We start from the raw sequence: 27,018 nt of genomic DNA, 5'->3' as shown, positions 1-27,018 counted from the left end.
TCTGAATAACCAAACTCAAATTGGATTCTTACAATAAATAATGAATGGAGGGGTGCAGAAAAGCACTGAAAAGTGTTTTGAAATGCAGAAGTAGCTTTATAGACCAGATACAATGCAATTGGCTCCATGGTTGAGTGCATAAAGTTGTGCCATGCCTCACAAAGCTCAGTTACTGACACTCTTTTTGTTGAGGCAGAAAAGAGGCGCGATAACAACTTTTCCTCCATTAAATTCTTTCCTGAAAATATATCCAGAGTGACAAAGTCTGTGTTCTTTTAAGTAAGAACAACCTGTGTAACAAATGGTAACTTTTGATACATAACAAATTCTGTCAATTTCACCTGAAGCAAAAAGGATTTGTAATAACCAATCAGCATATTCATTAAAAAAAGAAACTGGTGTACTTTTCAGATAACCTTAAATGTCACTATATTGCTCAGTAAAAATGACTGAATTCTGAAATAAAAGTCTTACTGTAAGTCTTTCTGTGGAATTGATATTATTTGGGAGGTTTTTCTTTCCTATAGTGTTAGTCTTGGTAAAGCAATGACTGAACATTTGCTTAATCCACATAATTCCCCTATAATTATTCAAGACATCTCTATTACTATTGTCCTAGTAGGCTTTAAACTAATGACATGATTGCAGGGCTTTTTGGTTAATAGGATGGAACCAGAATGCATCAATACCAATAGAATCAAAAGAGTGCAGTAACAGAACTATTAACATGAAACAAAAGAAACGATCCATCTGTTTAACACATCAGTCTTTTGAATTTAGAAAGTGAAACTATGTGACTGAACTAAAGATTAGGTCAAGATAGTCACAGAAGTCTTAAAAATTCTAGAAGATTAACTCCTGGTAAAACACTGTTGTCATGCTTGACAGACATTTGAAATCAGGCAGAAATTCTAGAAAAAAATGGTAACTGAACAATACGTTTCTTAACCTCTCAGAAGCTAATGGGTGACCTTTGAATCATGTTGCAATTTAGTAGAAATGATTAACAGTCGGTTTTATGACACACATACAAATACCTTATCTCCACTAAAGATTTATGTACAGTATACAAGAGATTCTCCGAGCTTTACTCATAAAAAGTGGAAAGTAGCTTCATGTAGCATCTATGTTTTTTTAATTAAAATAATATCTCTTCTCACACTGATAAATAGATACATTGATAAATACACCCCACATTGTTCCACCCAAGATTAAGAATAAAGGGAACATTTGAGTCATGGGGATACAGGAGGCCTTTTGCTTCAATATCCCATATTAAAATTGGAATTCCTAAACTGCATTTGTTAGCACCCATGCCATGTGTTTTTGTTACCTATATTCATTATTGCAATAAACCAATTCTGGCACAAACATTGAAGACAATAAAGTTTGGAAACTGTTCAAAATAGGGAGTCCACTTATGATTCCACACGTGAACAAATTGAACTGTAATTATAATGACCAGTGTTTCCTGTAAGCTGTGTACTTGTATGGCAGTTCAGGAGAGATTCAAATGCCACCTAAAGCGACGAGGAGTCCTGTGGCACCTTATAGACTAACTGAAGTGTAGGAGCATAAGCTTTCGTGGGCAAAGACCCACTTCATCAGATGCATGACATGCATCTGACGAAGTGGGTCTTTGCCCACGAAAGCTTATGCTAGACCCACTTCATCAGATGCATGACATGCATCTGACGAAGTGGGTCTTTGCCCACGAAAGCTTATGCTCCTACACTTCAGTTAGTCTATAAGGTGCCACAGGACTCCTCGTTGCTTTTGCAGATTCAGACTAACACGGCTACCCCTCTGATACTAAATGCCACCTAGTTGATTAGCAGAGCACACACAGCTAGGTTTTGTTTCTACTGGTCGTGAACATTTGCACATTCCTCAGTGCACATAAAAATTCATTTTGCACGTGGATGGAAAAGATATGCATTGATTTATGACATCTACTGTACAACACTTAAAGAATATTTTAACATTGCTTCTTGATTGAAAAATGCTTCTTAGGTTAATAAGAAGCACATCAAGCCGAGAGTACCAGTAAAGTCAGAGTGATTGACGCTGTTCTTAGTCACTCATTAGGTGTTCATCATAAATGCAGACACACCTCATTGCTGGTTGTATGAGACACGGTGACATATGCGAGAGACAAACAAATGACAGGAATGTAATGCAGACAAAGTATGCTGGCTGTAATTTTTTGTGTGTGGCTGACCTAGGTTGTTATGGGATTTAATTATCTTTCCATTTGTGACAGAAAGGTGTTGAAACCATTAATATCTCAGTGTCCTTTTGGGCATTCTACAAACCCCCCTTATATGAAAAGGTTGTCCACAAAGTGCTATGGTTTGATATGATGGAACCAACTAAAAATCATTTCCCCCTAGTGCTATAATGTTATTCCTTTTGGAATGACATTTATTAGATGCTGTCTTTTCAAAAATGACTAAATTTATGGCAGTGTGTCTACGGAAAAGTTTTGGGTCAGGGAAAAAAACCCATTACTTATGAATTCCACCCCGACATAGAAGAAAATTATGTTGGAGTTAAGTTTCTCCCCATATATAAGTTATGGGGGACTGATATAGATTATTGTTACACTGAACATAGACACTTTTTATGGGATAGTGGAGAAATTCCTGATATAGTCAGCATTACTGAAAGGCTCAGCACTGGAGCTTATCTACTTTTTTTCCTATGGAAATTTGATGAAAACATCTTTTTTTAATTAAAACTCCTCACAGGAAATTTCAAGTTTACAGTGAAAATTTGAAACCAAAACCTTTTTGTAGAGTATGGGGTTTGTAGTGCTTCACAGCGGTTGCAGTTTGTGCCTTACTTCTCCATTTTCCCCTATAGGCCACAGGCCCGCCGACCGGAGGGCAAAGGGGGCAACTGCCCTAGGACCCAGTGAAGCAAAATGGCCTGTGGCTCCCAGCCACAGTCGTCACTACTGTGACAGCAGTGGAGGCTGGAGTCCTGGAGCCTTTAAATCACCACCAGAACCCTAGGTGGCACTGAGGCCTGGTGGGGGAAGGGAACAAGGTGCGGTCGAAACAGTGCTGAGAACTGGCTGCTTCCAACTCTGTCCCTTCCACCTGAGGTCCTGCCTCTTCTGGAAGCACAGACTGCCCCATCTCAACTTTGCCCTGAGGCCCAGCAATTCTGTCAGTCCCTCTGATAGGCGAGGATCTTCCTGCTAAAATACATGAAACTGAACTGTATCTCAGTTTCCACTTTTTGTGAGTGGAAGCTGTTCAGCATGAAATCCCTTCCTAAGGTGCTTTTTGGGAGCCATAGTCTAGCTTCAGATCTTTGCATACAATTGAATGAGGGCGTGGGGAGGCATTACAACTCCACTGTCATCCAAAACCTTAAGGTTTCTGCTGAAATATTTCAATGAAATAACTAAACATTAAGCAGAAAGCAGATACTTTTAATGCAATATGTTTTTTAGTTGAAGACTCAATTTTCCATCTAAAACCAGTTTTGACAGAAATTTTTCCAACCAACCTTATCCAGCAATACCTGGATTTTGAGAAGACTGGCTCTAATTCAAGCATCTACATACGTGGCCAGGCTCACAGAAAAGTTGAACCTATCAGTTGCATGTTGGGGGATGAGCAATTTTGATTATTTGCCCTGCTGTCACAATGGGAGCTCCTAGTCACTGAACACTTTAAGAAATTTGCCTTTATTTGAGTGCCTAAACATGTTCTGAGCTCTTCTCAAAAGCTTCAGTTGTGGCTGCTGAGCACTTGGAAATCTCACTGTTAGCTTATTTGAAATCTGGCCCTTCAATATTTTTCAAATAAAAGAGTTCCCCACAATGCTAAATAAGATCACAAGAAATGTTAGGGTGAACATTTGTTCCATGATTGGAAGAGCAGAAAATCGTTAGCTTGAAAACAAAAGATTCAGTTGGTGTCAAAATACAGCCAATGACATACTCACACAGTGCTGAGAATTATGGAACTTGTTGGGTATGTTGGAAAAGGTCACTATCATTGTAGTACACTTTCAGGCCCCTACCTATTGTGAAATGTACAATGTTGTCTTTATTTACAGCATATGCTTCCTAGTCATGCAACTCGTACAGGCATTTTCCAGTCTTAAATTGTTTTGTTTGCTCATAAGCATTTATCCACTCTAGGGGCCTATAAACATGATTAGAACTCCTCTTTGTCTGTGTTTAGCATAATTCAGTGGAGAATGATATATGAACAGTGGAAATTCCAAGCATATAGTTTTCTGAGTTTTCTCCCACCAGTCTATTCAATTCTCATTAAAATATATAACTTTACATCTAACCCTAAAAGATAATCACTTGATCTTATTAATCTCTCACATCATTCATGTTTAGAACTTCCACCATTTGACATGATCCAAGAGTAGCTCTGAGTAATAAAAGAACTAGCAGTGTCCCAACTCACTAAGCTACCATCTTGCGTGGTATAGCATTGTTAGTGTTCTGCTTTATCACCCAGCCACCAGATTGATTTTGTGTACTCAAGTGTGAACAAACAAGCAGAACTGTGTTTTCCAGATTTAAATCTGTGAGTAATAATGTCTGTAGTTTGTTGGAAATCTGGCTTATTGAAAACGGAATATGTCAGCTCAGTCATCACTTTAATTTGTTTTAAATGATTTATTGGAGTTTAATGCTTTTTTCTCTTACTAAATTTTATGTATTTTCTTGATGAAATGAAAAGCACCGAAGCTTCAACTTGAAAGAAGAGCTTCATCAATGTGTCAGTAGTGAGCACAATTTTAATAAAACACACTTTGAGAAAGTTTCTTCTGGAAACATTTTTTTAAACTTTGTGAGATTGGCAGGGAGTGGGGAGGAACTGTGGATGTGGGGAGATGGGAGTAAAGTATTTACAATAGTGAAGCTATTCTTTATTTCTATTGTTGTTTTCCAAAGTAGAATACCCCAAGTTTCTGAATGTCGTGCTTAAATAGTTCAGAAATATAGTCCATTCCCCCTCAAATTCACATATACCCTTTTTCAGGCTATGCTGGAAGGGGGATAGGAGACATTGGATGTGGTTTAAATAGGCATCAACTTCATTAACAAGTATCTGGGAGTACCCAGCAGATAAAAATGCAGATAATTCCATGAACACTTTCGTATATAGTTGGAGGGCTTCTGTCAGCCATCTCCCTCACTTTCCTATCCCCTGTCTCTGGGACTACACCATCTCCAACATCAAATGAGAATTAAAGTGGGTTATATAGGAGGGGGTATTAGCTTTCTTCTGTGTCATAGGAGCTCAGGACTCTGCTTCCATTTCCATTCATTTAAGAAATACCTATTTCAAGACCCTTACCAATCCATTTATCTGATAATTGTACCCCTCCTCTTGGAAGTACCTGCACTAAATATCTGCCCCATGGCAACATAATGAGTTGCAACATCATAGTTTCACAATCAACTCTTGTTCCACCAACTAAGTACACCCTTCCTGAATTCACTGTGGAGAAGACAAGAAAAAACCCCAAAACTTTGGCTTCCCTTGTCAACTGCGCCACATCTAGACTGCCACGCTGTGCCAGATAAGCTCATTGTTGGCACAGCACGGCAGCCATTTTTATTTTAATGAAGTGGGGATTATTTAAATCCCCGCTTCATTGACTATGTTGAGTAAACTACTTTACATGGCTCCGTCGACAGAGCCATATAGTCTAGATGCACCCTAAGATTTCAACCTTAGGTACATTAATTGTGTAGCTGGAGTCAACATGTCTTAAATCACCATCCATGCTGCGGGGAGTCGATGGGACGAAACGTTCCCATCAGCTTCCTTTACTCTTTGTGAAGAGCAGGAGTACCAGCACCAACAGAAGTGCCTTCTGTGTTCGATTTAGCGCATCTTTACTAGACTCAATAAATCAAACCCCAGAAGATTGACCATGGCAGCATTGTTCTTAAGGGCAGAATTTCAGGTGGCTAGGGGGGGCAGCAGCCATGAGCTCCAGGATATGGTTTGCTTTTCATCCCATTCCCAGGATGCTAAGGGAGTGAGGGGAAAGTCCTTGCATTCTATGCATGCCTCTCAGACCTGGCTGGTGAGGGGCAGGTCTAAGAGGCATTCACAGAATGCAAGGACTTTCCCCACACTCTCTTAGGATCTGGGGAATGAGATGAAAGGCAAGCTGCATCCCCGAGCCCATAGCTGCTGTCACCCAGCCTCCCATCTGCCCAAAATTCTGCCCTTGGTTGATTTTCCCCATAGTGTAGATGTGCCCTTTGTGTCTGATTCTTCTGAGCATACCATGACTAATGCCAGCCAAAATAATCCATTTCCCTGACCCCAAACTTCGAATACATTCATTGATAACCCTCTTTACATACTTAAGAGCTACACAGGCACTCTTCCAAATGATCAAATAAAAGGAGGTAATGGACTATCAAGAATGTAAATTTAGGATTACCATTTTATTTCCTCAGCATTCAATGAGCTTGTTGCAGATTGTACATCACATTGGTATTCATTGTATTAGCAATAATGATCATGAGCTCTCTTGGTATTAATGAGAGTAAAATGTGTACTTGCATAGGAATTCCACTGGCATTTGGAAAATCATTTGTCTCCCAAAACATATGATATGGCAATGGAAATGTAATGTCCTAAAAGCTAGCTGGGTCAAAATGAGCATAAGGAATTTCTACATGAAATAAGTTAAATGTTAAGTAAGAAAAGCACCCAAAAATGCAATAATAATGAAATAATGAAGGCATTTTCAGTTACCAATGCCTGTATTACATCTCAATGAAAGTTCAGCAATGTGAATTAGCAAGATGATGGTAAATTAAATTCAGTGTTAATAAATACAAAGTAATGTATATTAGAGAGGAAAAATTGAGCTACCAGACTGAATTCTAAGTTAACTGTATCACCCAAGTAAAAGACTGGACATGAGACATGAGTACAGGCAGTCCCCGAGTTACGCGGATCCGACTTATGTCGGATCCGCACTTACGAACGGGGCCCTCTCCCTGGTCTCCAGCAGACCAGGGAGAGGAAGCAAAGCGGCGGAACACGCGGGCAGCGGGCAGCCCAGACGCGTCTGGGCTGTCCGCCGCCTGCGTGCTCCGCGGCTTTGCTCTGCTTTGCTCTGCTGGGACCAGGGGGACGGGGAGCAAAGCAGAGCAAAGCCGCGGAGCCCAAGGGCAGGAGGACAGCCAAGGCGCGTCTGGGCTGTCCCGCTGCCCCGTGCTCCGCGGCTTTGCTCCGGGCGCCTGTGGTACAGCAGCTGGGGCGCTGCCGGTTGGTCCCGTAGCGCCACTCTGGGCGCTACGGGACCAACCCGGCAGCACCCCAGCTGCTCTGCCTCAGGTGTCCTGATTCAGCCACTGCTGGTCAGTTTCAGCAGCGGCTGAATCAGGACACCTGGGGCAGAGCAGCTTGGGTGCTTCTGGGTTGGTCCAGCGGCGGCGCTACTGGACCAACCCAGCAGCACCCCAGCTGCTCTGCCCCAGGCGTCCCCAAGTCAGCCGCTGCTGAAACTGACCAGTGGCTGACTACAGGAAGCCCCTGCCCGGGGCTTCCTGGAATCAGCCGCTGATCAGTTTCAGCAGCAGCTGACTTGGGGATGCCTGGAGTTCTTAAGTTGAATCTGTATGTAAGCCAGAACTGGCGTCCAGATTCAGCCACTGTTGAAACTGATCAGTTTCAGCAGCGGCTGAATCTGGACGCCAGTTCCGACTTACATACAGATTCAACTCAAGAACAAACCTATAGTCCCTATCTTGTACATAACCCGGGGACTGCCTGTACTACAGGCACTGTTCATTGTGCAACTGCAGTAAAAAAACAACAAATAAATTGATGGGATGCATGAATAATGGGATGGACAACTATACAGAAAAGAACAAAATACACCATTATATAAACCAATGTTTCACACTCATCATCTGGATTATTGTGTTTAGTGTTGTTCATGCTATCTCTGACCAGACTGAATTAAAGAAATTCAGAGACTGGAAATGGGAGAGATTACAGACATGGAAAAGTCATATGGCGAATGATTTAAAAAATTGGCATTGATGACTTTAGAGAGGTAGAATAATAAGAGGAGACATGATTTAACAATACAGAATAACGAATGTGTTAGAAAAGGAAACTTCTGTTTTCTAGTCCTGTAATATAAGATTATTGGGGCATTCTTTATAATAGAAGGCTAGAAGATTGATTAAATACTTTTTTTCACATAACACATCTTTAGCTCCCATTACCATAGGATAGAATTGAGACCAAGAACACTGTAAGAGTCTAAGAATGATTATACATTTATATGGATCACTAGAATATAAATTAGTAAAGAACATAAAATCTCATGTTTCTGAATTTAACTCAATTTCTGGCCATTAGGGATTACATCTCGCTCTCGTTCTCGCTCTCACTCTATATGTATATAAAACATTTTTTCCTGCTGCCTGCCTCCTCCTTCAGCCACCCAGCTTTCTCCCTCGCTCCGGGTACGTCTACACTACAGCGCTAGTTCGAACTAACTTAGTTCGAATTAGTTAATTCGAACTAAGCTAGTTCGAACTAACGCATCTAGAACTAAAAACTAGTTCGAACTAGCGTTTTGCTAGTTCGAACTAGCAAGTCCACATTGAGTGGACTCTGAACAGGGCTTAAGGATGGCCGGAAGCAGTGCCGGCAGGGCATAAAAGGAGGACTTAGAGCATGGAGATGCTGTCTCAGGCTAGCCGAGGGCTGCGCTTAAAGGGTCCCGACCCCCACCCCGGACAGACAGTTCTAAGGGGTGCCCCGCTTGCAAAGAAGTTCTGGCTTGGATTGCCCGGAGTGCCCACACTCAGCACATCACAGCACTCGGCCATCAGCCCGGCTGCACTTGCCGCAGGCTGCCATCTGGGGAGAGGGGGCAATCGGGGGGCTGCAGGAGAGCTTCCACCCCCAGAAGCCCGCAGAGACAGCCCAGTCCTCCCCATCGGGGGCTCGTACCCCATTCCTCCCTCACCTCCTTCCACTTACCCTTCCCTAGCCCCCCTTCTTATTGATGTACAAAATAAAGATAACGTTTCTTCCAACATTGACTCTGTCTTTATTGAACAAAACTGGGGGAGACTGGGAAAAGGAGGTGGGAGAGGGGAAGAGAAAGACTGGGAGAGGGGAGGGCAACTAACATGATCAGGGGTTGGGAACAGGTCCCAGATGAAGAGAGGTTACAGAGACTGGGACTGTCCAGCTTAGAAAAGAGGAGACGGAGCGGGGACAGGATAGAGGTCTCTAAAAGCAGGGGTTGGGTGGAGAGGGTGCATTCAGAAAAGTTCTTCCTGAGTTCCCATAAAGAAGGACTAGAGGACACCAAAGGAAAGGAATGGGTAGCAGGCTTGAAACTAGTAAGAGAAAGTTGTTGTTGTTCTTGACAAAGCAAATAGTTAACCTGCGGAACTCCTTGCTGCAGGAGGCTGTGAAGGCTACAACTAGAACAGAGTTGAAAGGGAAGTGAGATCAAGTCATGGAGGTTGGGTCCATGGAGTGGTATTAGCCAGGGGGTAGGAGTGGTGTCCCTGCCCAAAGTTTGTGGAAGGCTGGAGAGGGATGGCACGAGACAAATGGCTTGGTCACTGTCTTCGGTCCATCCCCTCCAGGGTCCCTAGGGTTGGCCGCTGTCGGCAGACAGGCTACTGGGCTAGATGGACCTTTGGTCTGACCCAGGACGGCCATTGTAAGCTCAGGGCTCAGGGTCGAGGGTCTCAGTGGACCCCCTTGATTTTCATGCACACCTGGTCCTGGGTGGCCAGGCTGGCAGCTCTCCTGCCCTAGACGGTCACTTTCCTGTGCCTAGTGCGGAGATCGTGGACGAGGTCCACGATGTCCGCACTAGCCCAGGAAGGTGCCCGCCTCTTGCGGTCCAGGGCAAGCTCCCGGGAGCCGCCAGCCTGGTCCCGGCAAGAGGGGGTGGGCTGGGGGGCATCGGGTGGGTGGCTCTGTGCCGTGCCAGGTGCAGGGTCTGCTGGCTGGGTGCTGGCAGGCTTGCACCTGGCACGGGCACCGTAGCCAGCCCGTGCCCCTTTAAGGGGTCCGGGGCCGGGAGGGGGGCATAGAGTTTCCCTGGTGTTGGCCAGAGTGGCCACCAGGGAAACCTGGGGAGGGCTAGCCTCCCACTAGTTCGAACTAAAGGGCTACACAGCCCTTAGTTCGAACTAGCTAGTTCGAACTAGGCGTTAGTCCTCGTAAAATGAGGTTTACCTAGTTCGAACTAAGCGCTCCGCTAGTTCGATTCAAATTCGAACTAGCGGAGCGCTAGTGTAGCACCTATTAAAGTTAGTTCGAACTAACGTCCGTTAGTTCGAACTAACTTTGTAGTGTAGACATACCCTCCCTCATCCCCAGTGCTCCAGGGGGAGGGGGAAGAGTCAGGGTTGGTGCATCTTCAGCCTGGTAGCTGGGGGGAAGGGGAGGGAGGAAGCTGGAGCTGCCTATCCCCAGAGAGAGGAAGGCTAGTGAGCATAGTGAACGGGGGCATAGCTTCCTAGTATTTTCTGGATGGCAGTTTATTCTAAATCTACCCTATTGCAAGATTGCTTGCGCTTTCTTCCAAAGCATCTAATTTGTCAGCACTCTGAGACAAAACACTGGACTAGATTTGATTACAGGTGTAATCCAGAACGTTTACAGTGCAAATAGATTTTGCTAGTTTAGCCGCCGATGTTTCACTTTTTATTGTTAATGTAGTTGACTGGTATTTTTAAGATTGGTAACTTGTTCACTGACTGTAATTCTGAAAACAGATATTGCTACGCTAAATCTAGACAGCAAATATGACAGGATGGCATTTAGAGTTGTAGCTATAAGTCTATAATATTTATATATTATTTCATGGTTCTCATAACACTAAATAAAAATTAAAACATCTTTTTCTAGAGTAAATGAATTAATGGTGCAACAAAGACTCAGCTGTCCAAAAATGATACCTATGGCAAGTAAAAAGGCACTAAAGGTTAAGAGCGACTTTCAGAGATATATGGCCACTTGTTGAACAAAACAAAAACAAAACTAAAGGGGCTGGGAAAAAGGAAGTGCACACAGTCTAACAGACTTTTACCTGGCACAATGTCATAGTCCACCTCTCACAATTAACAAAGAAAAGTAGGTATGGAGTTATTACTGTGCTACTCAAAGTGAGAATAGTGATGTCAGCTGGGATACCAATGTCAGTGACAATGGCTGAGGCATCAGAACTAGTCAATGGTAAACCCAAGCATCAGACCATTTCTGGCTTTACTGTTATCTCTATGCAACTTTGCACATATACGTTCTTGGCCGTGTTCTTTCTGAACATTTTAGTTATGCATGTGGGCGTGTAAGGGAAAAACGTGGTGTTTAATATTGCATGCACACCACCTTTAAATCCAACAAACAACAACCTAGACTCCATTTTGGTTGCCCTTCTCCTTCCCTTCTTTAGTACCCTGTAGCACACTTTTTCCTAAAAGGCAGGAAAATAGACTGAACCCAAATTTGCCCAGTAACTTCTGGGTATATAAAGGCCAGATCACCAGAGCGGCAGGGCTGTCCATATTGGTGGTAGAGTCTTGGTGCTGCTGTTCTGCTTTAATGTGAAGTAGAACATCGTAGCTGCCAGGGGTCTCTAGGCTGCCTAAAGCAGGGTTATATCTACACTACCAAGAAAAGTCAGAAAAAGATATGCAAGTTGCGAATGGTAATTTGTGTGTCTTTTTCCACTTCTCTTCTGAAAGAGGCTTTTCTGAAATTTGGCCAGTCTACATGGGGCCAAATGTTGGGGGGAAAAAAACCTTTTTTGGAACATCCCTTCTTCCTCGTAAAATGAGGTTTACAGAGATACCAAAAAAACACGTCTGTTTTTCCAAAATTTTTTGGGGAAAAGCAGACACATTCCTTGGATGTGGCAGAGCTTTTTCGGGATACCTCCAGTATCCCAGAAAAGCTCTGTAGTCTAGACTTACCTTAGGTGTGGCAGAACATTGCACCTACTAGTTGTGGGAGGGTATCTTACTTGCATCTGCCAACTGCCATCTTTGTTTGAAGACTTATTTGCACCCATAATGATGCAGACAGGAAGAACTGAAGAATCATCACTGTAGCCGAGTCAACACATACATGTTCTTGAGATCCACTCCTTGCCTGTCAGCTCCATCTGGAGGAAATCCAGAGCTGATCCTGGTCGTGAAGTCCTTCTAAAGCTGCAAGATATGTTAGAGATCCTCTACTCCTCCATTTCTTATACCTGGATCCAGTCCTGGGACGAATACATCATTGGTCACAACATATCACTGGTTATAACCTTTAATTACCTTTGTACCATCTGTGCGGGGAGTACTTATAGGTTTATCAATTCACTTGTTTATCCTTCCTTCTTTAACTGTTGTTTGCTTAAATAAAGACCCTTGTTTGTTGATATCCACACACCTTTGTCAGTTTTGTTTTGGATCATGATAAACCCCAATGATAGATGCAGGTGGCGAGACAAACCTCTAGACTGGTTCTCTTTCAACCAAGGAAACCAGTCAACAGGCTAGGACTACACATACCAGCAATGGTATCTCATCCATTTAGCACGGTAGCCTTTTGAGACATGCAGTTCCATAAAAAAAATCACATAAATTATTTTTGTAAATAATTAAAAGCAAGGTAAATGGCAGCTATGAGAGGAATGTTGTCTGGTTTAATGTTTTTGCAAATCTCATTTTTCAGAGAAAATCCCTTTTGGCAACTAGCATGGCTTACATTTCTCTAAAAGATGCAATTCAACTTCCAACTTTCTAAATAATGGAAAACATAATTAGTGATGGCAGTGACAACTCAGGGAGGAATGTAGCTCACTATAGCAGCAAGGCAGTGTAGAGGGAGGATGGGATTTAAACAATGAAACTAATTCAAAAAGAACTTCAGAATAATTATTAAATTAAAAAATACAATTAATTCCATCCATTTTATTGAATGGTCGAGCACACTGAACAGCTCCCTGTCCTCTTCTGAACAATATATTCCTACCTCACTTGCATCTTTTGAGCCTTATAATTGTATCTTTCCCATAAGTAAACAAAACTAAGGTTTTGTTATTTTAAGACCAAGTAAAATTGGGCATTTGTGTGGTATATTTTCTCTATCCTTGGTTATAAGAAAAGTCATGGGAGGAATTTACACATTATAAGATCCATTCCTTCATTTTCTTATATCGACTTTTCATTTGTAAATAGTATTCATTTCCTCATTCCATCTACCAGCATAGATGGAACCTTTCCTCAGTGTATGAGAGCTCCCTCTTTGCACCTGAGGCGAGCAGTTTTTTACAGGTGTTTACTAACTATAACACAATTCCTTCTCCTATCTAACCAGTGAATTGGTAGGGTAGATCTAAGCATGTATATGTCAGACATACTTAGTTCAGCTGGGTTAAGGGGGCAGAGTGCTGGTAAGACAAAGGTTCATTTTATCACATGGTTATAGCTAGTATCTACAACGGTCTCTATCATAGGAGTTTTGGGTTCTTAGGATCCAATATAGCTTCAAAGTCTTCATTCCTTTGTCTGAGGTCCCATTATAGCTTTTCTGAACTTTCCAATTTATTAAAATGAAAAACAGAAGCAAAATATTTCATTTTGGTATGTTGTAAATATAGTTCTGCCACTATTCAACAAGTGTAAACATTTGGCAGTTTTCCTACAGAGATATAGTTATGACTGAAAACAGTATTTCAAGTTTAAGAACAGAGGTATAATTAATTTAAATGCTACCACTATTAATAAAACAAAGACTATATTTACTTATTACCAGTTTGATTCATCAGATATTTGTATTCATTTTACCATGAGGTTAAGTTTTCTACCACTGATTATGGATGGTTATAAGTGTGTGGTCAGGACGTACAATTTGTGCTGCATGCAAGATTTGTTGATGCTTGACCACATCGTAAATTAAAATAATTTTATCCTGCTTCTTAATAAAGATGAAAATTGGCAAGTTGCCTTATTTTGAGCATGCTTAATATTTGAAAGGATGTATTGTTTACTTTCCCTTGCAGAGAAGTCAAATGTGCAGCCTGCTTTTGTGCCAGATAATGAACTTTACATTGTGTTAATGGAGCTCTCAAATTGATTCAAAAGGTAAACTGATGTAGGTGAGACTGACCTACCTAGTCAAGCAAATAATGCTGTCTCTGGTGAATAATTCTTTGGACAACAGCAGAAGCACAGGATCAGCTGTCAGTAAGAAAGACACTTTGTAGCAAAAATATGGTGAATTATATGGGAAAGCTACAATAGAGAATTTGTCTTCTGAAGTTGTTTATCATCCGCTGGAAAGAGTAGATGTTGACAGTCAGGGAAAACACTGTTCTCAATATTTAATGGTATGCAAAAGGTATTAAACTAAAATTTCCATGTTCCCTTTACCTACTGCTCCAAGCAGTAACAATAGTCAATCCTGGAGATGACAAATGATCCCTTATTCAGGATGAAGGTTCTAGAGCTGATAGAAACAAATGTGCTTCCCATTTAAAATAACTCATTTTTTCTCAGAATGTTTTGATTTATTTTTTGCAAATAGTTTTATTCCACTGCTCTTTGATTTTCATGTTACTTCTGAAGTGAAAAATAACTTACCTTTGATTCCTAATTTTAAAAGGGCTTTGTTTCAATTCCATTCGAATTTTTTAAATTGTGTCCCTCCCCCAGCCTTTTCTCCCTTTCCTTTGCCTTTCCTCTGCTGCGGAAAAATATGGGGAAAGAGGGTTGGAAATAGAAAAGAAAAAAAACATGAAAGCATTGAAAAACCAAACCCATTTTTGTTTCAATGTGAATAGACTCAATGATGAAAAACAGAACTATTTTTGTTGAAAAAAATTAGATGAAAATATTTCAATGAGCACTAGAAGGCACAAAGCTTCCTGTCAAGTTGGACATATTATTTCCTGCCACTAACAAATTGAGTCCTGTAAGACTCCAAGGACTTGTACAGTGTTGATGGTTGGAGGACAGAGACTTTCAGTGAATGGCGAGGTATGTGTCTTGGTTCACTTTTCCCCCTCTCTTCCTCAAAGAATCACTTCAGTTTTGCTTAGGTATATTTTCAGACAGCATTTTTTTTTAATCCAATTGCTAATCTCTTGCAGGTATTGTGCGAGGGTGAAAGTATATATTCTTAGCTTGTGCCCACCACTATAGTCTCCGATGCATATATTTTTCCCTATTCCTCTTATGCCTCAATTCTGTAGAGACTGTTTTAAAAATATGTTTTATGGGATTGTTTGGGAAAGACTAGGTTGACGAAATAAATGTTAAACTTGGCATTGAAGTTGCCAAGCTTCATCATCATTCCAATCTCTTTTGGAAGCAAGTTCTACAATTGCATCAATCTCACATCAGAGAGTGGTAATCCCTGGTTCACAAAGAATGTGGCTTCTGCTGCCCTAGCTACGGCTGCATTAGACACAGGCGTTCAGAGAAACTGGTAACATATGCCATATCATGGGACTAGGTTACCTTTGTGAGCTGACCTCATTGTACGGTGTATTTGTTTTTAAATCACTTACAAACAGCAAGGATTTGAGTGGTAAAAAGACATTAAGTTCCAAAGATAAAATCCTAGCTACACTGAAGTCAAATAAAACGGGGGAAGAATTTCGTCCCAGAATTCTTGATATTCAAGTTCCCATTTGCCAACTTCATAGTGCATGACGGTAGTACTGAGTGTCATTGGGCAGGTAGCTGAAGAATGCAGAGAAGCAATGTATGTAGACCAGTGGATTATTTTCCCCCTAATTCCCCCCCCCCTTTTCAGAACATAACTGTAACTGTCCGAACTAGCCTTTCAACCATATCTCTACATGCTGTGAAACTGTTTTATCTCACAAATGAAATAGGATGAGGCCAAGGTATAGAGTAATCTCTGTAAGAAATATTGAAAAATATAATTTAGAAAAGGTCAGTTGGTTCCTTCTCAACCAGAAGAAATGGTGGACTGTAGATTGGAACATAGAAAAATGATCCCACCTTCCACAAACTATTTGCTTCAGACTGTGTTCACCCATCTTCATGCGTTTGAACACTTTTTCATTATCAACCTAAACTTCATGACATTTTATGTAAGAATAAACCTCCATAAATAAGTCTCCCAGATCATTCTTAAATCAGAAATTAGGAGCGTTTAATATGAATCACCAATATATCACCTTTTCATTCTCCCTAAATTAGGGCTTATTTCAACTAATCAACGAGAAGGTTATATTAAAGCTGCTTGAATTGACTCGGTAGCTACTGTAGTCTCACCTCTGCAAATCTATAACCCACCTTTCATGTCTCTCCTGGGAAATGTTTCTATTAGCCCACAGATTAATACCACTTGGCTAGCCTTCTCTCTCCGGGAGCATGCTACCACAGGGAAAGAATTTAAGTTTAAGAATGCTTCATTACAGCACAAGTCCAAGCTGACTAGAAAACTACTTTGGGGGCCTGTTGGCCATGTAACGGTATTAATAGAACTAGTGACTTATATGTAAATGACTAATTTGCATCCTTTGCAGAACTTTGTACCTATTTTGAGTCACCAAATAATCATTTCCATTTTATGCAATTACATAGCTGCTTATGTATTACATAAAATTAAACAAATTGCTTTAAATGTTGTTGATGTTGTACCATGAATACTAAACTGGGATTTATATAGTACATTGAAAAAAAACATAACACTGTGAAAATTTGGGGCCCAGACTTATTGGTATTGAAAGAACTTTGGAAATTGTCCCTTAATAGTAATATTCAGAAACAAAATATTTGTTCTGAGATAATGAAATCTTCATTCACAGCATCTCTCACATAGCATTCTTACTTAACATATTCTTATCCTGGAAGTCTTTGTTGTATAAGTAAACACATTACTCATCTATTTCTTTTTAATTGTTTGTCCCTACAATTTGTGTGACTCTAAGTTTGCTTTCAGATCAGTGCAACAATCAACATTAAATGGATTATTTCCAGGATTAGTCAATTATTTTGAAATAAACCATCTCTATTAATATGAATACCAGTCTTAAAAAGAGCTATGATAATTTTTTGTCAATAGCTTCAAACTTAGGTTTGAAGTTCAGTAAAATTCAGGTATTTCATTTAATTTTAGTGTTTGATCAGAACTACATTTTCAAGGATGTGCATGACCCCCTTTCCCACATGTCTGTCTTGCATGCCAGCCATGACATATATGTACAGATATCAGGGTTTGCATACTTGAATCGGACATGCATGAAAATGCAGGTAACTCCTCTTTGAAAATGTGATTTCACAAAAATGTCCGGATATGGCTTGTTTGATATTTAACATTAAGGCTCAATTTAAAAACATGTAAAAGTTCCTAAATGTTGCATGTAGCAATATAGAATAGATAATTGTATATGAGTTATGTTTTTATTCAGAAAGGTCCATTGTAATCTGTGGGTGAATCCTGATCATTGAAGCCAATGAGAGTTTTGACATGAACACAGGATTGACATGGGCTCAGGATTTCACTCAATGAGTCAATTCAGCTAAGTTGGTTTATACCAGCTGGAAATATGGTATTTAGTTCTGAGCACAATCTAGGCATTTATCAATCCATATGTAAGCAAATTCTACAGAAACAACAACAACAACAAAAACTAGCTACTTGCAATCCCCTATGTATGTGCTATTTTTTTTAAAATTGGCAGCTTTAGTATCTAATGATGTGAAAATTATGCCCTGAATAATGTTTTGAGAAAATCATATAAGATATTCAGGTCAGGGGCTCATATTTTTGTTATTTGTTCGCTGCTTAGCATAATGGTGTCTTGAGTCTTAAACTGGTAGTCTAAGAGATAACAGCACCAATTGAACAATAATAATTGTTCAAATGCATCTTGCAGATATTCAGGGTTTTTTTTTTGGTGGGGGGGGGGGGTTGTGGAAGTCTGCAGTTCTATTAGTAATATAAGGAGATATAGAACTGGAAGGAACCTTGAGTCCAGTCCCCTGCCCTCACAGCAAGGCCAAATACCATCCCTGATAGATTTGCCTCAGATCCTGACGTGGCCCCCTCAAGGATTAAACTCACAACCCAAGGTTTAGTAGGCTAATGCTCACACCACTGAGCTATCCCTCCCCTCTTTTGAAAGATGACAGTATGTAGTTACAAAAAGACAAATTTTAACTATATAATTACTGATGAAAAATGTCATTGTTTCAGTCCTTCACATGCAAGTATATGCAGTCTCCATCATGCATAATGAATTCTACTTCTCTACCTTTGATAATTGAAAACCATCAGACAGTGGGAGAGAGGAGATTTTTTTCTGATTTCTCACACTTCTAATTTTTCACAAGAATTCCTGTTTTCTAGTAGAAAAGTTGGTTATGATTAAAGAAAAAACTGCATAGAATATGCTGATTAGCTATATCAATAAGTGTTGATTGACTCCAATTGGTGTATTGGGTACAAATCATTTGCTGGAATATTCATTTCTAGAAATATTACGATGTTTCAAACAATAATCAGCCACTTCCAGAATTAGCATGTTCCCTAAAATGTCAGTTATTGTGGACTTGCTTTTCCCTCTAATATATCAACCTTAGCAAGGCTCTCCACAGTTTAATATTTTTAATAAAATTCATACCAACAAGTTACAATTTCAAAAGCCATTTAATTGTTTCATAACTTTTTTTAAATTGCAATCTCCTTCATGCAATATTGGTGATTTAGATGACTAAATTAGGAGATTGTTTTGCTTAATAATATATAAAGAAAAGTGTGATGATATATATGATAGAGTGGCCTCATATAAGATAACAGGTAAGTCTTTCTTGATATACATCTTTGTTTTTTTCGGTAGCTATGTAGTCCATGAAGTTGAACGTAGATTTACTGGAACATAAATCTACTTTCATACTTTATCATGAAAATACCATGTAATATCATTTTCTTTTTAAGTACTACAGGTTCTGGCATCAAAATAATGTAAGGATATCTCCAGTAGATAATAGAATTGACATGGATGGATATGAAATGTCTGCAAAGATACAGGCAGTCCCCGGGTTACGTACAAGATAGGGACTGTAGGTTTGTTCTTAAGTTGAATCTGTATGTAAGTGGGAACTGGTGTCCAGATTCAGCCGCTGCTGAAACTGACCGCCAGTTCCGACTTACATACAGAATCAACTTAAGAACCCCAAGCGTTCCCAAGTCAGCTGCTGCTGAAACTGATCAGCAGCTGATTCCAGGAAGCCCGGGGCAGAGCAACTCTGCCTCAGGCTTCCTGTAGTCAGCGCTGGTCTGTTTCAGCAGCAGCTGACTTGGGGACGCCTGGGGCAGAGCAGCTGGGGTGCTGCTGGGTTGCTCCAGTAGCGCCGCTCCTCGGCGCTACTGGACCAACCTAGCAGCACCCCATCTGCTCTGCCCCAGGCGTCTTGATTCAGCCACTGCTGAAACTGACCAGCAGTGGCTGAATCAGGACGCCTGGGGCAGAGCAGCTGGGGTGCTGCCGGGTTGGTCCCGTAGAGCCCAGAGCGGCGCTACGGGACCAACCGTCAGCACCCCAGCTGCTCTGCCACAGGCATCCGGAGAAAAGCCTAGTCTGCTGGGGGAGGGCGTACTAGCTGCGCCCCCCCACCCCAGCAGACCAGGAAGACGCGGGCGGCAGACCGAGACGCACCGCGGTCCCGCCGCCTGGGTCCTCCGTGGCTTTGCTCCCCGTCTCCCTGGTCTGCTGGAGACCAGCAGACCAGGGAGACGGGGAGCAAAGTCTCTGAGGATGCCAGCAGCGGGACAGCCGTGGGGCGTCTGGGCTGTCCCGCTGCCGGCTTCCCCGAGGCTTTGCAAAGCCACGGCGGGGCTCGGGCAGCGGGGCAGCCCAGGAGCGCCTGGGCTGCCCTGCTGCCCGAGCCCCTCCGTGGCTTTGCTCCGCGTCTTCCTGGTCTGCAGACCAGGGAGACGCGGAGAAAGCCCCGGAGTACACGGGCGGCAGGACCGCGAGGTCCCGCAGTCCGTGTCCTCCGAGGCGAGCCCCGTTCGTAACTACGGATCCGACATAAGTCGGATCCGCGTAAGTCGGGGACTGCCTGTATAGAAAATGAGGCATCCGAATGTGCCTATAACTTCAAGGGTGTAAAGTCAGTGAGACTTCCAAAGTGGGCAGTTCCAGTCCAATGAAGCAGGTAGCTAAGGTGACTTGAGGTTGCACTGACCCATGGCATTTCCCATAACAGCCTCACCATTGTTCCTGTACAGAACATTTGTCCAAACCAGGAGTGATATAAGTAAAATAATGTGCTTGATAAACACCTATAGGCAGTACATTAGAGGAAGAAATTGATTAATCTAGCAGTAAATAGACAATTATACTTCAGCACTCAACCAAAATCCCAATTAAAATGGTATTTCTATATGTGGGCCTTTTATTAATTATTGAAGCAGAACTATTGAAGCAGAACCTTCAACAGAGTTTAGTACAATAGAGTTTAGAATAGATCTAGAGAATATGACCTATGAAGGAAGACTGAAAGAATTGGGCTTAATTAGTTTGGAAAGAAGACTGAGAGGAGACATGATAGTGGTTTTCAGATATCTAAAAGGGTGTTATAAGGGGGATATGAAACATCTACTAACTACTTGATTCAAGTATAGGATCATCTATAGCAAGTTCATAGAATCATAGAACACTTGAGCTGGAATGGGCCTCAAGAGGTCATCATATCTAGTCCCTTGCCCTAATGGCAAGACTCAGTACTGTCTAAAGACTGTCCCTGATAGACATCTATCTAACCTGCTCTTAAATATCTCCAGAGATGGAGATTCCATAACCTCTCTAGGCAACTTATTCCAGTGTTTAACCACCCTGACAGTTAGGAAGTTTTTTCCTAATGTCCAACCTAAACCTCCCTTGCTGCATTTTAAGCCCATTGCTTCTTGTCCTAAACTCATAAGCTAAAGAGAACAATTTTTCTAAGAAAAAAACCTGTTATGCTAATAAGCAACATACAACCTGTAAAACACCTCATATACTTCAAAGAGAAAGCCTTTTAGGCTTGCTGGAATGGTAACTAGCAAATACCTTGTGCTAAGGAAAATTGCTATAGCAGTAAAGCTTTTCAGTTACTACCTGTGAATAAATTTGGAGCTTCATAACAGACAGATTAAAAACCTGGTCTGCGATATAAAAGGGAAATTGAGGCATACCATCTTTAACTTAATAATTGAGCAGTGAAGTACTTTACTCAAACCCTCAAAAGCTGGTTTACAAAATAAGAGCATAAGTAATTATTGGGTAACAGCAGGCTGATCAAGAAGTCAGCAAGAATACTTGTAAAGTAAAGGAGTATTACAAAATATAATGTGCCACCCCCATGAGGGTAGGAAAATGTTCTTTTGTCTTTCAGAACATCAGAAAGAGCTGGTACCAGCTGAAGAGCAGATGAAGGGGGAAAAAACCCATGGTTCTACTGTCATGACATAACAAGTTGTGTTTTGTGCTCTGTCTACGTTTGTCTTGTTTTGTTTTGTCTTCTGGCACATGAATTGGAAATGTTGTGTATTGTTTTTTAAATGAAAGGACATTCTAAGTAAAGTAAAAGTGTGAGCTAGGGAAAAAACTATTCAGCAAGAGAAAAGGAAAGAAAAGATTGGGCCCAATCAAACGGCGACTTTAAAAAACTTAGTGGAAGGATAAGAGTTTGGTAATTGTTTAAGTTAGTTGAATGCTAACAATGTCTCCACAGGTGAACAAGAAAAGGAACTAACAGGTAACCATGAGGCCGTTCTTGCCACAGCTCCTGCTACCCCTATGGAGCCTGAAAGAGGAAGCAAGGAGTGTGCCATGTAAAAAGGAGGACTGGGAGTGGGGTACCAACCCCCCTCCATCAGGTATGCTTTGTTTGAATTGCCACTCTAATGAAATATTTAGCTTTTGCAAAACTCACACACTAACCAGGAAAGGGGCTTAGCCAGAGGTAACAATAAATCTGCAACTAGGACATGGGCAAGTGGAACATCAGAAAATTTGGATAAAATCATAGACCAATGCTCACAACAGTAGGGAAACTAGTAACCTCAGCATTGTAATAACAGCCGATTGCCCAGTTACCTGCTGGTGTCAGGTACCTGGCGCCTTAAAAGACCTCGAGACTCCCTGGAGAGAATCATAGAATTGCATGGGTTCCCCATTAATAATGAAAGACATTCTTAAACCATGCTGTGGTCCTCTTGGGGGACAGTATTTGCAATTAATACAACCAGCGTCTAAATCACCTTTAAAGGAGGACAGCTGCGTATTGATAGCCAAGGAAAATGCAAGGTGCTGAGCTATCCTTCATTTAAACACAACTACTTTGCATACTGTAACAACACTGGCATTGAAAGAACAACACAATCCTCTGTATTAGAACTTGAGTGAGATCTCATAGGTAACAAACCAAACACTGAAATCAAGTCATGCGTTAATTACACTGGCATAGTGTGCTTGGAAATCAGGCCTGCCCACTCCTGATGGGGCCTCCCACTTAAAGCATAGACAGATGTCACCCTGGAAGCATGGCAAATCTTTGTGAAGCAATGGCCCATGTTGAAGCGCCCGCTGCTGAGAACAATTAACCGAGTTCTCAGAAGCAAGATAAGAATGGGGCAAACTCTAGCTATCAGCACACAAGGAATTGTAACAGACCATATAGATGACTGAGTCCACCCAACTCTTATGGAAGTGGTGAGACCCCCATCTCCCCAATATCCCTCTGTGGGAATGGGGAAACAGAGAATCCATGAGAATACAAAGGATGATATGGACCGGCCATCGCATGATCTTTACCCTTCTTGCACCTGGTGCACAATGTGGGCAAGCATCCATGGGCATCCCTCACACTCAACTAGTGAGAATGGTGACCTCCCTAATAATGTTAAGGCGAGGTCACTTTACCAGAATAAAAGGTGTGGCATACTACAAAGTTCCTGGGAAGGCACTGTACCCCAGTGAATGTTGTACCCACTCTGACAAAGAAATCGATGTACATGTCCATATAATGCTTTAATGAATCTGTCTAAGTTCAATGTGGCTGTTACCAAGAAACTAACGCATGCAGAGTTGGTCCAAATGAATGGTACCTACTGGTGTGTGACTACCCAGAACCACTCCATCAAGTTAAATGGAAAGCCCTGCCCACAACACACTTATCCATGTGCATGATGGTCCCTCGATAAGCAACCCTGACCGTTAACAGGATGCGGCTCTACCGTATTCCACCAATGACAGGTAACCTAACATGGGATCCGGAATTGCACTATGGCAGTAAGTACCTAGAGGAGGCCCTGCAGGCGAAGATTGAGGAGTTGGTGGCCGAGGCCCAGAGACGCATTCAGGAAGGCTGACTGAGGTACACTCAGATGGGGAAACCATGGACCAAGCTAATACCAAGTATTCCAAGGCTCTAAACCAGGAAGTGGAGGTTAAAGCTATGATCATGGATAGTGCCATCTTGGGGGGCGGAATACGCTGGGGCCGAATTTGGGTGTTAGTTTGCCAAATTATGTAGGGTGCATCAATTATAACATTCCTACTGGTACTAGTGCTATACCAATGGTTCCAAAGTAAGCTAAAAACATTGCTGTATTTAACCTGGTGGGTTAAAGAACCTTAGGGTAAGAGGAGGGACTCTAGGAACAGGTTTTTAACCCACTGTAGCCAATAGCCCTTTGATATATAGGTAAAACCTTAAACTATGATCTGTGGCTAAGCTGTCCCCCCAGAAGCCTGATGTTCAGTTGGAGCAAAGAGACAAGGCCTAGCAGGCCTAGCTGAAGTCAAAACAGATAACAGGAAGCTTGGAGAAAACAGGACGGACACAGAAAATCAGCCCTGTCTGTTTATCAACTAAGCAGCACAACACCAAACAGACAGCCATAATTGGATACCACTATCATGAATTTCACATGCACACTCAAGTTTATGGCCCTGCGAGGTGCCCCACAGTTTGCATGGGAAAGAGACACCCAGTTGACCTCTTAAGGCCAATCACGAATTGTTGCTAAGGAACTAGAAATAGGGCCCCCCCTTCTCAAGCCCAATTTGCTAATTTACCAAAGACATATTATAAACACTGCTGCATATCTTTGTTTTGTTTTTGCTTTATACCACCAGACAAGCACCTATGGACCACACCTATCACCTATTGGGAAGACACCGTTACCACTCCTACGCACCCAATCAGAATATGGGGGTTCGTCCGGGATCCAAGCTTGTGAGCTAATCAGAAGCTGGAGACTGACATCCAAAGAGAGGCACGCTTGTGTAAACACCCCAGAATGAATGGACGTGTCCCTTTAAACACCATATTCTGAATGCTTATAGAATAGAAATTGATACAGTGAGGGAGTGTGTTACATTCAATCAGACCACTGTGGTGCTCATGTGTGGTATCTACTACATGTTACCTGGAGTGACTAGCCTCCTAGTTTACCCCTCCATCCATGAATGCAGGTACGATGCCTCTGCCCTAGAAGCTGGCAGCCACATTTATGTCAAGCCAGTGTATCAGCAGTCTGAGGTTTTGGCTAAAATGTTTCCCCTAAATTGCTCTTTCCCTCAGGCCAAAATGGCAAACAGTGTGGCATCAGTTCCATACCCTTAACAAAATGATACGGCATTATGAGGGAGCCCTTGCTAATGAGAGAGCATCTAGTCTCCACATAATACATCAGAAGGGGAAACTACTTAAACTAACAGCAGAGCTAGAATCAGTGTAGGGGCATCACTGGTATGATATTTTTCTGGGGGAGATAACCCTTTCTGGACTGGTGTTTTTAACCCGATCCTCCATCCTATGGTTATTGTATTATTAGGTTTTATAATAGTTTTTATTAAAATTAGTATGCTAACATGTTATGTATGTCATCTGGCCCACCGCACAACACTATTGGCTCAACAAATAAAACACCAGGTCATCCTCAAATGTCTCACACCCTAATTAAGGGGTCTACTGGGGTGAGGTACAGTGCCCCACCACCCGGGGTGGAATGTAGCGGTTAATCGCAGAAGAGCTCTGTACGTTTGAAGTATAGGGGTAGTGAGGCCTGCATTCTCCCACCCCTCTTCCCTTATATCTGATGAGCCAGAAGCAAGCCTCTAGGAACTTACGCCATTGTAGCAAGAATGAATTATAGATAAGGGCGGGAACATAACAATCCTGCTTACCCAAATGTACTGATCACGTAAACAAAGTCAAAGGACAAGCAGTACAGCTGAACCATAATGTGACAAGTGATGAGTAACCCCTGGAAACTTCCAAACTGCCAAACAAGGTAGAGACACTGTATTTAAAGCTGCACCAGAGCACAGCAATTTGGACCTCACCAATGGGCTTTGGTACCAGTGCCTAGATGTTCTCTCGCTTCATCTGCAGCCGAAAGGGGGTTCCCAGCTTGCAGAAGGGATGTAAAACGTTGCTTTTCCTATCATGTTGTTCTTTAGTTAAGGGGTGCAGCTTATAGCTGTCAGAAAATAAACTGCTTGTGTTTGACAGATACCCGTGCAGCATGTTTTTGTACTTTGAGAACCCAGTGTCGGACCTGAGACTTACTCTTGCTAGCAACATAACCCAAATGTGAGCTTGGAATAATATTTAGTATTTATACAGTACCCTGAAAAACCTCAAGAGAGACTGGGGAGAATTCAGTGTAAATTAGAAGGATTTTTTGCTCCCAATAATAATTATTTTTTTCAATGTCTCACACCCTATTTTTGTTGCAAATAAAGCATTTGCTTCATACAGTGTAGACATTCATAAACAATGGTATAGCAGACTCTTGTAATGCTGACAAAAACAGTGTCAGCTTGGTTTGCATGTTATATAAATTGTAGCTCATATTATATGAATCCTAAGTTACCAACATATACTATCCCTGAAGCCCAGACTATCTATGTTCAGAATATTTTGTCTGTGAATCAATTTTCTTTACTATTTCTTTTGCTAATCCTATCATTTTCTTCTTAATCTTTAACCTTCCCCTACAGTTTGCATCTCCATAGTCAAGTAATAACAGGTCTGGTTCTGTTTTCCTTACCCATTCTTTTGGAAGTATGTTGAAAGTTCTGCCTGAATGGAGAAAACATGAAGAGAGCTTTGCAGAGAAAAAAAGTGCCAATCAATAATAATTTTGTGTACGCTAGAAAGGCTAGGAGAATGATCTAAGTGCTCTCTGTAAGCAAGTATTTTCTATAATGTATAATTCAATTTGCCAATAGTAACTCATTAAACTACTTTTAAAGTTAACTGTTGAAATCTGTTCAAATATATATTAAATAAAAGAAGATAATATTAGTATTGCTAAATTAGGTTGGCTTACATTAAATGCCTAAAATGTTGGCATTTTGGTCAACAATTAGTTCATTTACAATATGAAGAGTCCCAAAATCAGTAATACTATATTTCCTCCCTCTGTACTACAATTTAAAAAAAGACAAAGATAAAAATCTATTCTGAAAATACTTAGTTTTTGGACATTCTTAATTACCTTGCAGTTAAGTTATATCTTAGGTAGTCACAGACAATACATTGATGTCTTTTACAATTCCTTTCTTTAAGCACTATTCCTCCAAGGCATTTCTTTGCCATAAAAAAGCGATTACTACTGCCATACAAGATAATTGGCTCCAAAAACTCAGGTTTTCTTTTTTAAGCTTAGTATTGTGTAAAGCACTAACTAGCATATTAGTCATAATTTTCACTCTCTCTCTCACACACACACACACACACACACACACACACACACACACACACACACAATGTATTTCAGCAGGGAATTTGGATATATGAGCCAGATCCTCAGGTGCACAACACCAGCATGAGCACCTACAATTTCAAAGGGCCTATCAGCATTGATTTACTGAAATTAATGGCCCTATACTAATTCATATGGCTCTGCCCCAAATTTAAATTTTTATTATCACTATAATCCTTAAATTTTAAGACCTCTGATTTCTGTTGCATTGCAGTACAATGTC

At 41.3% G+C, this 27,018-nt stretch overlaps 1 long non-coding RNA gene across 1 annotated transcript in view; it reads left to right on the top strand.

The window, feature by feature from the left end:
- Positions 1–26,442, top strand: part of LOC142830788 (uncharacterized) — a 31,366-nt gene extending 4,924 nt beyond the window's left edge. The window contains exons 2-3 of the long non-coding RNA XR_012906275.1: positions 21,749–21,893; positions 24,157–26,442. This is a non-coding gene — a long non-coding RNA (uncharacterized LOC142830788). The remainder of the gene's footprint in view (positions 1–21,748; positions 21,894–24,156) is intronic.
- The last annotated feature ends 576 nt before the right edge of the window (positions 26,443–27,018 follow it).

Source organism: Pelodiscus sinensis, chromosome 10, assembly GCF_049634645.1.
Source record: "Pelodiscus sinensis isolate JC-2024 chromosome 10, ASM4963464v1, whole genome shotgun sequence".
Taxonomy (NCBI): domain Eukaryota; kingdom Metazoa; phylum Chordata; order Testudines; family Trionychidae; genus Pelodiscus; species Pelodiscus sinensis.
This window is presented reverse-complemented; position numbering and strand designations above follow the sequence as displayed.